General features: G+C 43.7%; 1 protein-coding gene across 1 annotated transcript in view; it reads left to right on the top strand.

Moving 5' to 3' along the window:
• The window catches only part of EBF2 (EBF transcription factor 2), a 218,270-nt gene that overhangs the window by 174,699 nt on the left and 30,837 nt on the right, over window positions 1–12,734 (top strand). The gene's annotated exons all lie outside the window — the stretch shown is intronic.

The raw sequence follows: 12,734 nt of genomic DNA, 5'->3' as shown, positions 1-12,734 counted from the left end.
AGACCTTTTTCTAAGCAACCAGATTAAAAAAATTAGACAAAGTTGCTGGATATAACAACATTTTTTTGAAAAGGATTCAAGGAAGTTGCCTGTTAATGCTGCAGATTGATTCAAATTGTTTAAAAATTTTATGAAAGTATAAATGATCTATTATATATCTCAATATTTGTTGAAACTTGCCTTGTATCTACAACTTTTTCTAGGTGTAAGGTGCAAAGACATGTAACACGTTATCCCTACTTGGAGTTTAGAACTGTTGGAGAAGGCTATAGGATATTGCACAGAACAGTTGGAGAATTAGAATATTCAAAATATCTGTTATTTCCAATGAATGGAATATGAGTTCCAGGAAAAGAGAGTTTAGTGTGGACCAGAGTAGTGGGATGATATTTCAACCAGGAAATGGAAAGTTTTTAAAGATGGGAGGATGCAGATAGGTAAAGAGAAGGAAGAATGTTTCAACTATGGGACACTCATGTGCAAAGGCCCAGAGGGTGAGGTGAACAAGTGACTGGAGAAGAGATGGCTGGTTCAACAGTTGTGCCGATGTATTTGGGTAGCACTTAGACCAGAACTTAGCTTAGATGATCTAGGCACGGGAAGAAAGGAAACCATAAAACAGTTTGAAAGCCCTGTATGTCAAATTCATAGAGACAGAAAGGTAGTTTTTAGGGGTTAGGGGTAGGGAGAATGGGAGTTGTTGTTTAACAGGTCCAGAGTTTCAGTTTTACAAGCTTAATAGCATTGTGTAAATTGATTGCACAACAAAATGTGACTGTACTTAATGCTATTAAACTATACCTTTAGAAATGGTGAGAGATGGTAAATTTTGTTAATTGTATTTTACCATAATTTTTAAAAAGAAAAAGAAAAAGCTTTGATTGGGCATTTTGATTTGATTTGGCAAGATATAAGATGGCACTGAAGGTTCCCATGGGAGGGAAGTTAACTCAAAGTGTTATGTTAGGAAAAATGAGTGTGGTTGATACAAAGACTGATTTAGTTGGGGGAAACAATGAAGCCAGGATACCTGGTAAATGGAAACCAAGATATGGCACTTTGAATGAGAAAATAGGGGTATAAAGAAAGAAATATAGCTTGACCAGGCGGTGGCGCAGTGGATAGAGCGTTGGACTGGGATGCGGAGGACCCAGGTTCAAGATCTTGAGGTTGCTAGCTTCAGCGCGGGCTCATCTGGTTTGAGCAAAGCTCACCAGCTTGAGCCCAAGGTTGCTGGCTCGAACAAGGGGTTACTCGGTCTGCTGAAGGCCCGCGGTCAAGGCATATATAGAAAGCAATCAATGAACAACTAAGGTGTCGCAACAAAAAACTGATGATTGATGCTTCTTATCTCTCTCCATTCCTGTCTGTCTGTCCCTATCTATCCCTCTCTCTGACTCTCTCTCTGTCTCTGTAAAAAAAAAAAAAAGAAATATACAGTCCAAGAAAATATACCAGGCATACTATGAATTTCTTTCTTTCTTTCTTTCTTTCTTTCTTTCTTTCTTTCTTTCTTTCTTTCTTTCTTTCTTTCTTTCTTTCTTTCTTTCTTTTTCTTTCTTTCTTTCTCTCTCTCTCCTTTCTTTCTTTCTTTCTTTCTTTCTTTCTTTCTTTCTTTCTTTCTTTCTTTCTTTCTTTCTTTCTTTCTTTCTTTCTTTCTCTTTTCCTATTCTTGAGAGGAGGGGAGGCAGAGGCAGACTCCCACATGTGCCCAGACTTGCTGGGATCCACCTGGCAAGCCCACTAGGGGATGATGCTCTGCCTATTTGGGGCATCTCTCTATTGCTCAGTAACTGAGCTCTTCCTAGAGCCTGAAGCAGAGGCCATGGAGCTGTCCTCAGTATACAGGGCCAACTCACTCTAATTGAGCCATGGCTGCAGGAGGGGAAGAGAGAGAGAGAGAAACAAGAGGGGGAAAAATGGAAAAACAGACGGTCACTTCTCCTGTGTGCCCTGACTGGGAATCGAACCCAGAACATCTACACGCTGAGCCAATGCTCTACCACTGAGCCAACCAGCTAGGGCCTATGAATTTCTAATATTTTACAGTATATTCTGCCATTTAGACTCAGCTTCCTGTTCTTGTCTAAGTGTCAATGTCTGATAAGGTATCACTTAGAGGAGATGGAAGAGAGTTGGAGGAGATGGCCATAGAAGGGAATATAAATACTGGATGGAAGAAGTTTAGATGGGCCGCAGGGGCACCAGTGTGTAGGGCTAAAGATGGTAAGGAGGAGTCCATGAAGGGGAATAAGTAAAAGTAGTCGGTGCAGTAGAAGGACACAAGGAGCATGGGCTGTCCCTAAAGTCAGGTGAGGAACAAGTCTCACTCCAGGATGCTCGCCACATGTAGAGCTCCAGCACCTCTATTTGCCTAAATGCACCCACTGCACATGGATGACAGGTCTAGCCCGAGAGTTGCTGAGTAAGGCTAACACTAGTCACGGCATAACCAGTCCTCATCTTTCTTCTGAAGTAACAATCTCGATACTCATTGGGGCTATAGATGTCTGGAGACAAGTGTTATTTGCACATGCATGTGCATGTCCATTTGTGTGCATGTGCATATGTGTGTGTGCACGTACATGTGTGAAAGCAGGGATTCTTGCCCCTTGACCTCACTTTAAATCACCAACACCTTGGCTGGACCTTGAACTGATTAGATTTAAAACTTGGAAGATCATACCCAGGTGTCAATGTAATCCATACACTTGTTGAACAAACATCAGCTCCAATTATGCTCAAGGCGCAGAATCAATCATATCAGAATTCCTCTAGCAGCTCAGTTCTAGAGAGAGCTAGACACTTGTAGAGTACAACGACTGGGTTGACTCCCAAAAGAGATATAAATGCAACAAGTGTTGTCAGAACACTGAGCAGGGAGTGGCTGACTGGGGAATCTGTGAAGGCTTTCCAGAGGAGGTGACAATAGAGTGACATTTCAAAAGCAAAGTAGGAATTTACCAAACAGAAGAGCAGAGGCTATGAACCATAGTCTGTGGAAATGGAGTGCCTGGTAAAAGAGAAACCCACATAAGCGTGAAAATGATAGATGTTACATTACATGGAAATTCAAAGAGTCTTAGAGATGTTGAGACATCAAAGATCATCTGGTCAAACTCCCTCTTTTGCAGATGAGAAAAATGAGATCCAGGGAGAAGTGCCTTGCTCACAATGGTCCACTGCATTCAAGGTGGAGTCAGAACAAGGACTCAGGTCTCTGGTCATCCTGCCTGGCTTTTTTACTTAGCAATGTAGTGTTGTCCAAGAGCTGTCTTTCCCTGATGAGCCCTGAATGACTTTCTCATGAAGTGACTAGTGCTTGAGCACATGCCCTCATCTCAGCACTGTGCTGGGTGCTGGGGCTACTGAAGACAAGTCAGACCAATAGCGTTCTTCTTCCTCAGCGTTACAGTACAGAGATGTAACGGTGAACTGATCATGATCCAGAGTCATGCTGACCGTAGGTACAGCTGGGCTTGCTTCTAAATAATTCCTAAATCTTGCATAAGTGATTTCATTTCCGAGTTTCCTACTTCAGAGAGCTGTGGTGATGACTAAATAATACAGTGCATGGAAAAAATGGTGTGTTGGTAAATGTTTAATAGTCAGCTCTCCAGGCACGAGGTGAGGATGGGGAAACACTGGTTTGTAGCATTTGCTGATTTCCATGGTGCAAATATTCTTCCCATTACTGATTTCAAACTACCAATATGACATCAACCAGCTCACAAAATTGCTGAAAATTTAACAATCTGCTCTTATTAGCCAGGTGTAGAACATTTCTGCATGGGAAACATTTGGAATAGAGAGCAACTAGATCTTATTATTCAAAAAACATTATTAATATTATTCTCATTATTTCTATTGGTATTATCATGGAGACTGACTTAAACAAGAAGTTACAGATTTTATAAGGATTAAAAGTTGTAAGCCCTGGCTGGTTGGCTCAGTGAATAGAACGATGGCCTGGTGTACAGATGTACTGGGTTCGATCCCTGGTCAGGGCACACAAGAGAAGCAACCATCTGCTTCTCTCCCTCTTCCTCTTCCACTTTTCTCTCTATCTCTCTTTTCCCCTCCTGCAGCCAGTGGCTCGATTGGTTCAAGTGTTGCCCCGGGATGCTAAGGATAGCTCAGTTGGTCCGAGTACATCAGCCTCAGTACATCAGTTATTTCAGGCACTAAAAATAACTCAATTGATTTGAGCATTGGCCCTAGATGGGAGTTGCCAGGTGGGTCCCAGTCTAGTGCATGCAGGAGTCTGTCTCACTCTCTTCCCTCCTCTCACTTAAAAAAAAAATAAAGTTGTATAGAATGTTGTGGATATATGTCAGGGAAATGAAACCTTCTTAAACTGAGATGATGGGGAAGGCTAAGAACAATCCAAAAACAGAAAACAGTACATGCAAAGGTCCTGGTATAGAAAAGAACATGGGATATATTTGATGGCTGCTATGAACAGAATGGAGAGAATGAATTGAAGAGAGGTTGGATGCAAGGTGGAAGGGAGGGTTGGGACTGCTTGTTTGGTTCTACCCCTAGTGACCACTAAGAATGCTTTCAATCTTTATGAAAACATGGAGAGCCATTGGATTATTTTAAAGCTCGGGAATACTATGATCAGATTTGCCGTTTAAAAAATTATTCTGGGCCCTGGCTGGTTGGCTCAGTGGTAGAGCGTCGGCCTGGCGTGCGGGGGACCCGGTTCGATTCCCGGCCAGGGCACATAGGAGAAGCGCCCATTTGCTTCTCCACCCCCACCCCCCCTCCTTCCTCTCTGTCTCTCTCTTCCCCTCCCACAGCCAAGGCTCCATTGGAGCAAAGATGGCCCAGGCTCTGGGGATGGCTCCTTGGCCTCTGCCCCAGGTGCTAGAGTGGCTCTGGTCGCCGCAGAGCGATGCCCCGGAGGGGCAGAGCATCACCCCCTGGTGGGCAGAGCGTCGCCCCTGGTGGGTGTGCCGGGTGGATCCCGGTCGGGCGCACGCAGGAGTCTGTCTGACTGTCTCTCCCCGTTTCCAGCTTCAGAAAAATACAAAAAAAAAAAAAATTATTCTGGCTGTGGTATAGAGAATGCCTTCAAAGCCAGGGTGGGTTCACGAAGGTCAGTTGGAGGCCAGTGTGGGGGCCCTGGCCAAAAATGATGGCAGCTTAGACTAGAGTGGCAGTAGTAGGGACAGGCAGACATGGGTGACATTGAGGAGGTAGCATTGACAGGGCTTGATGATTGATTGGAAGGGGAAAAGGTTGGGTAGTGGCGGGGAGGGGAAGACTCTCGGGTTTCAAGTTTGAAAAATTGGTTGGGTACAGTTTAGAAAGTGATTTTTAAAAAGGTATAAAGTGCTAAGGGGAGTTCAGAGGAAAGACAAAATTCTTCCAGGTGGCGGAGGGGTGGGAAGACTTAATATTGTAAAGATGTCAATTAATGAATAAATTGAACAGAATGCCAATCAAAGAACCCATTGAATATTTGGGGAAGCATCAGAAAATTCACCAAGGTGCTAAAGCGGAACCTGTTATTTTGAAAAATGAGAAAGCCTTGCCTTACCAGACATTAAAACCAAATTTAAATTTCAGTAATTAAAAGAATACAGGGCTTTGCAGGAGCATATGGAAATGTCATGCAACAGAAGAGAACGTTTCAATATAAATAGTTTGTGTACACATGACTCGTGTGACTACAGCGGTGTCTGCAGGTGAGGAGCCATGTCAGGTCCCCAAGGGAAAAGTGGATGTTCAGAAAATGGTGTTGGGCCAACAGTTAAGCACTGAAAAAAAGTTAGATATCTGATTTCATATTGTAACTGAAACATACATGAATCAAATAATTTTAATTAAAAATGTAGACATTTCAAAAAATTGTTATAAACCTAAGCCTTGCCAATTTGTACAGAAACCATCAAGCATAAATATATGATTACATAAAAAGAAACTTTTGAGTTAAAAGAAAAAGGGCAAACTAAGAACATTTTTGTGATATACGACATAATCTTACTCATTTGTTCAGCAAAATTTTATTTTATGCTTTCTATTTTTCAACCACTGTGTTATGTATGTATTGTGGATAAAGAGGTGAATGTTAGCTATCTTATGAATGAAGGAGAAAAAGAGAAATACTTAAATTAAAAGCTAGCAAGGAACAGCCATGGCTGGATAGCTTGGTTGGTTAGAGCTTCGTCCCGAAGGGCAGAGTTTGTCAGTTTGATCCCTGGTCAGGTCACATACAGGATCGAGTTGTCTTTTCCTTTCTCTCTAAAATCATTTTTTTAAAAAGCTGACAAGGAACATCAGGGAAGGAATACAATTAAGCAATAACGTATTTTTTTTTAAATCTCAACCATATTAATAATCAAATAAATGCAAATTAAGCAACAACGTGATAACAGTTTTTCCCTATCAAGCTGGCAATTTTTTTTTTTTTTTTAACAAATAAAATACCCAAGTTGGCAAAATTAGAGTGGAAACTTTCTAACGCTACTGTAGGAAGGCAGAATGCGCCCAGAGAGAACTGTTTTGGCCTGAGCCTTAAGAAGGTCTTTACCCTTCAGCCCAGCAAGTCCACTTTCAGGGACGTGCACGAGGACACAAACGAGTCTTCTTGAGGCTGTTTACTGCAGCACATATTATCAGAGTGACTGAGTAAATAATAGAACATCCTTACACTGAAACACACTTTAGATATTAAAAGAAATGCTGTGGGTGGATATTTAGCTATGGGAAAGATATCAGTTGATACAAGTTTTTTTTTTTCATTTTGCCCACTTATTCTGTTGAGTCTTAAACAACATGTGAATTGAAGTTGCAGACTCTACTCAGTAGAAAATCCACATAAAACTTTTGACTCACCAAAACTTCAGTCACCTCCCAGTATCTGTGAAGACTGGTTACTGGACCTCCGCAGACACAAACATCCCAGGATGCTAGGGTCCCTTACCTACAATGACATAGAACAGGGCACACGGCTGGCCCTCTGCATCCCAACCATGGATCAAAATTCCTGTTTTCCAGCCATGGTTGTTGGAATCTGTGGATGCGAAACCCAGGGATGGGGAGGGCTGACTGTCTGTTGAAACGAACTCTGCGTGTAAGTGGATCTGTGCAGTTAGCACTCATGTTTATCACGCTCAGCTGTGGTTATTATTTTCTAATAAAATTAATTTTAATTAACAATTAAGTGAAGAAAATATGATATAAGAGTTAATGTCACATGTTTCAGTTCTGAGACAGCACACGTTGTTAAGCTTGGCCGTATTGGTACAAAGAAAGCATTTCCAGTCAGGCAAGCAGCGAGGCTTCTTCCAGAGGCTGCTTTGAGAAGGAAGGACCTGAGGGGGCAGTGAGGAGCGCCAAGGGTGGGTTACCATAGCACGTTCTCTTACAGTCAGAGAAGAAAACAGAGACACAGGCACTGTTCAGGATGGCACAGGAGACTGTCACTGTCTCTAAAAACTGCCTCAAGGTTGTTGGGCCAAATGCAGCTCAGGTTGGTGGAGACAAGTGGCTGATGTTATCCACTGAGGGTTTCAGATGCCACAGGAAATGGACTGCTGGCCTCTGGTCTTGTCCACTCACCAAGCAGCCACTGACGTGGAAAGCTAATCTACAACCTGTCGGGAATCTCAGTTCAGTGGCTGGAAAGGCACTGGCTGCCCAGATGACTGGGGGGGGGGGCTGCTCAGAGCTGAGGGAACCTGGAAAAGGATGCCGGCTCCCCGGAAGGCAAGACGGGCCTCCGGAGCTCTAGTGGCTCGACCTCCTGACCTCTTGGGAGATGCACTCCTCTGGCTCACAGCCAGGGCTGAGCAGCAGGACAGTGCATCAGAGACCACACTGGGCCTAGACAAAATTCTCAGCTCTGGTGGGGAGGTGGAAAACATAATCTTGGTTCCAGAGGAAAAGAAAACCTTGAAGCCTGGAGAGCTGCAGTGGGGACAGAGCGGGCCCGCAGGGAGGGGTGGGACTAAGCAGAGACTCACAGGGCTCAGCCCAAGACCTGCTGTGGGGCGCCAGCCATGCTGTCAACAACTAGATTTCCGTCAGGTCCCCTAAGCTCTCTGAGCCTCTTCTTCTCTGTGAAGCTCTGGCACTCGTTATGCTATTACCCAGAGGTGTTCCCCTAATTTGACTGAGCTGGAGTATCATGCGTGGCACTATGCCAGCTGAGACTTGGGAGGCAGGAAGTCCTCTCCTCCTGGCACAGACTCTTCCACAGAGAACTGGGACTGCAGAAAAATATTCTGGGTAGGGACACCCAATGGGGCCATGGTTATTGGTTGTGCAGGTACTTCTTGGCTGTCTTGAGGATGCATGTCTAGAGCATGGCATTTGGTGGTGGACTTGCTATCACCTATAATTATAATATCTGCACCAGCTACTGAAGCCCTGAAAGGCCACTGAGGATGTGGGTGCAGATGAGCACAGGTGTTCAGTATTGTTCCTCTGGGTCTTTGCAGAATGTAGGCTAACCATCTGACGACTAGTTAAGAAGTGACCTGTATGTTCTATCATCAGACAGAACTAGTAAGAAAAAAAAAATGGTGGCAGTAATTCAGTAATCACATCTGTCATCTACTGAGCAGGTAGGACAGCGCCCTGTTTTACGAGCTCATGTAATCACCACCGTATCCCCATTACGCTGGTTCAATTAGTATCTCACCTTTCTATATAGATAAGAATCCTGCTGCCTAAGGTCACCAAGTTAGGGCCAATCCTGGCTGTTTTACCCCAAAATTGGGCTCTTACGCACTAACCAAGGCTACTTACCAATGCCGTACGTAGCACTGAAATTACGCCAAGGCCATTCGTTCGGCTTCATCTGGTAATCTTCTCTGGCAAATGCCGATGACCTCGACCCTCCGGGCGTCACCGTGAGGCAATGTGCAGGGCTGGGCCTGACCAGGCAGCAGGAAGGGGCACAGAGGTGCTTCACCTGTGCCGGGATGCAGATCGCATAGTGGAGTATTTCTACTTCAGTGGGTGGAGTAAGCTTGGAACCTATGAAATGCTTGACATTCCTTAGAAGTCAGAGCAAATATCCTTTGCACGAATAACTGAAGTTACAGAAGGCAAAAGAGTACAAATTCTACTTTATTTTTAAACTTGAGAGAATTAACCATTGGAGCAGAGAACAGTGAGTGACATTGTTTTTAGCGGCCTGGATTTGAGCCCCGGCACCCAACTTAACCCTTCTTTGCCGAAGGTGTCTAACCTGTAACGGGACAGTTTTTACTTTGCAGGGCAGGTGAATCATACAATCGTGCAGGTACTTTCCCGTAGAACTAGAAAACCGTAGAGGGTCTGCCTGCGTAGGAACACAGTCCTGGCTCGGACAGCCCTGCCCCCTCTGAGGGAGGGCGCTCGCTTTTGCATCTCTTCTCTTCCGCAGAAGGTGAATTGTTTTTGGAAGTCCTGCCACATTGTGCTCTTAATATCTGGGTCTAGATTAGACATCAGAGTTTTGTTTTCTTTGTTTGTTTAATTTGTTTTGAAATGACATACAATATTATATTAGTTTCGGGTGTACAATGTAGTGGTTAGACGTTTCTATACCTTATGAAGTGACCACCTTGGTCAGTCTAGTGCTCATCTGACACCACACATGATTACTGGCTGTACTCCCCGTGCTGTACCTAGAAGTCCGGATTTTGAAGGCAACAGAGAGGGCAGCGCAGCCTGAGCACGTGGGGTCTGTGGGTGGTAAGCAGGGGAGGTGGGCTTTCAGGGAAGAAGCCAGCAGGAGAGACCCGCAGGGCCCCTGGCCCCGGTGCGCACACCGCACCTGCTTTCCAAGGAGTGTGGTTGAGTTTAGAAGTTGGCAAACACCCCGGTTAATCAAGACACACTGAAAAGCCAAAGAATTCATGTCAACTAATCCCTCACCCAGAACCCCAGAGCACTTCTTACCTTTTACTTCTGCACAAACAAAATTCATTTGATTACCTCCCTCGTTTCATTGTTGGGAGAAAATGTTAAAGAGGAAATATCCAAGAACAGGCAGCAGTTGGGAGGAAAAATGGGAGGCCTCGATTCTGCACAAACTCCACGTCAGACCCTGAACAACCTATGCCCAGGCGTGGTGAGGTGTGGGGTGCTCTTTTTATAGGCTGCAAGGCACAGGTATGCAGGCTGGACTGGAAGTGGTAATAGCTCATCCACTCCTCAGTCTTTCTTTTCTTATAGCATTATTCTGGAGGAAAAAAAAAAAGTCCCATTTAAGATACAAATCTGACTTTTAATTAAAAATGCTCAATTCAGACATCAAAATCTAGGCCAAGTATAATTGTTCTCTGTTCACATTGGAAACAGGTTGAACCAATGGCCCTCCTGGTCTCCTCTAGTTTTACTGAAGTAGCCTCCACACCCACCTCCTGAGAAATCCAGATCTGTCATTCATCTGAGTCTGAAGGCTGATGTCTTGTTGGCGGCCCCAGCACCGGGGGCTGCTGTTTCGCTAGAGACGTCCCAGCCCCTTAATGGCCTGGTGCTCTCAGTTATAATATTCTAAATACATATTATAGAGCACATGAGCATACTCATAACTGCTCCACTGTGGCATTTAGATTTACCCTTGAAATTTATCTTTAATTTTTACAGTTGTTTCCCTAACCGTGTATATTACTCCCTTCTTCAAACAACCTGTTCTTGCTGCTGCAGTTTTTCTTGAAACCAAAGCGTAATTAAATATTAAATTAATATTTTGTTTAAAATTAAATATCAAAAGCTTCTGTCTAATCTTTCATGTGTGCACTGCGGGTTCTCGCCTGTGTTCTCCTTCCTGTATCCACAAAGGCAGGTACCACCTCTTGATGATATGTTTCTATATTATTCTTTATCCCTCTCTTTTTTTACTTGGTGACACTGAATTTCTGCTACATAGGAAGGAGTGGATGTAGGAATAGATTTTAATGTATTAAAGGTTAAAGACAAGTTAATTCAGCCACCTATGACTTCAACCCCACCTGTACCCACTTCTCAAAGAAGAATTTCACTGCACTAAGGAAGTGACCGTCTTAGAATTTTATAATGCAAGAGCTTACAAGGGGTCTGGGAGACCACTTAGCCCAATGTTTTGTCTTTACAAAGAAATAAACAACAGCCCACCTGGCCTTGAAAGGGCATTGTTGGTCAGGGTCTAGAACTAAGGCTGAGCCTGTGCAAGCTTTATCTCTACCACACCATCAAGTGCTATTTAAAAACTTGAACTTGGGGGTATGAAAATGTTAATTGAATGTCATTTTTGACTGTTGGGCACAAAAAGGGTAGGGCAGAAGGTAGCTGATTGAAGGAGGAACTTGGGAGGGAGTGCGGAGAGAGAGAGAGAGAGAGAGAGAGAGGAACAAAATTCACAGCACAAAGAAGGCAGATGGGATGGAATCAGCTTGTAGGATCAAAGCCCATCTAAGACACAGACAGACACTGAGAGGGAGAAGCAGCGGGGAGAAATCCTAAATTGTTTGAGGGCAGGAGCTAGCCTCTGGATATCCAAATTCCTCCTCAACCCAGGCTGCTTTTGTATGCCTTCCTGTCCTCACTACAGAATGACTATCTTTGACCAGAGTTACATGAGAAGGTCATGTTTTCTCCTCTATTTGCATGTCAAATCCTTCTTCTGATTTGGTGCTTATCTGGCAGTCACAGATTTTAGCTTTCTTAAGCAGGCTTTCCCCCATTGTTTTCTTTATTCTGAGGGAAGGCTGTATCTGAGGAAGGACCTCTAGTTCTGTGGGCGGGAGTCTTTAGTAGACTGTGGTTCTGTGCACTTCTGATGGCAGTGAAAGCCCTCGGCAGCCGACAAATGCATGGGTGGGCAGACACGCAGCCAGCTCAGCTTTCTAGGCTTATGGGTCTCTTGATGGCCATCTGCAAACTCCACAATGACCCTAACCCCCAATGGAAGGCTCACTAGTGAGGGAAGCTGCGTAGTAGGTCAGCATCTCAGAGTGGCAGCCCAACTGAGCACTTAGATCTCCCCTCTCCCCATCAGCTTAGTTGTCTTCTCTCAAATTTCTGCAAAGGAACTCCCTCAGCCCTCGATGTTGCCATCTTAGTGATCAGTACTCATGTTGGCCAGTGGTGTAAGTGACCTCCTCTCTGCAGTGTCAATGCTGTCCTTGTCAAGGTTGACCAGAACTCTGATAAATAGAGTTCCCTTTACATCTTCTCTAGACTTGGGGGAACAGAAGTGAAGACTAAAGCTAGAGAAAGCATTATCTGTTCTCTGTGTCTCCTCTTAAAGAAAGAAAAAATCATATAGAATTTATATACCTCACCAACCTTTTGGGAAAGTTAATATTGAGCACCAGCCAGCATTTATTTTTTTAAATGAGTGGTTCCCAGTAGATATTTTTAGTTAAATACTATTTACTTATAAAAAGAAACCCTTCACACATTGCTGATAGTTTACATCTATTTGTTGGGTCCAAGATATGTAAGTAACTTCATATCTTACACCTGAAATCAAATGAGAAATGACACATAAGATTCGGGCTCTCAGGAGAAATATTATGAAATCTCAAGGTATTGATGAAAATTTTTCTAAGGCTGATCCAAATGGGATTTAGATTCTGTGGCAGTTGAAATGTGTATTATTAAACTCCTTAAGCAAACCCGAATGACTCCCAGTGGAGGATTAAGACATTCTATGTATAGCAAAGACGAAATTCTCATGTCTGAGTTTTCTCTATTGAATTCCCCCTTGATTACCTTCTGTAATATTTAACTTCATTCCATGTCAT

The sequence above is a fragment of the Saccopteryx leptura genome, chromosome 1, assembly GCF_036850995.1.
Source record: "Saccopteryx leptura isolate mSacLep1 chromosome 1, mSacLep1_pri_phased_curated, whole genome shotgun sequence".
In the NCBI taxonomy this organism is placed as follows: Eukaryota; Metazoa; Chordata; class Mammalia; order Chiroptera; family Emballonuridae; genus Saccopteryx; species Saccopteryx leptura.
Note: the sequence above shows the minus strand (reverse complement) of the source record. Positions and strands in the feature narration are given on the sequence as shown.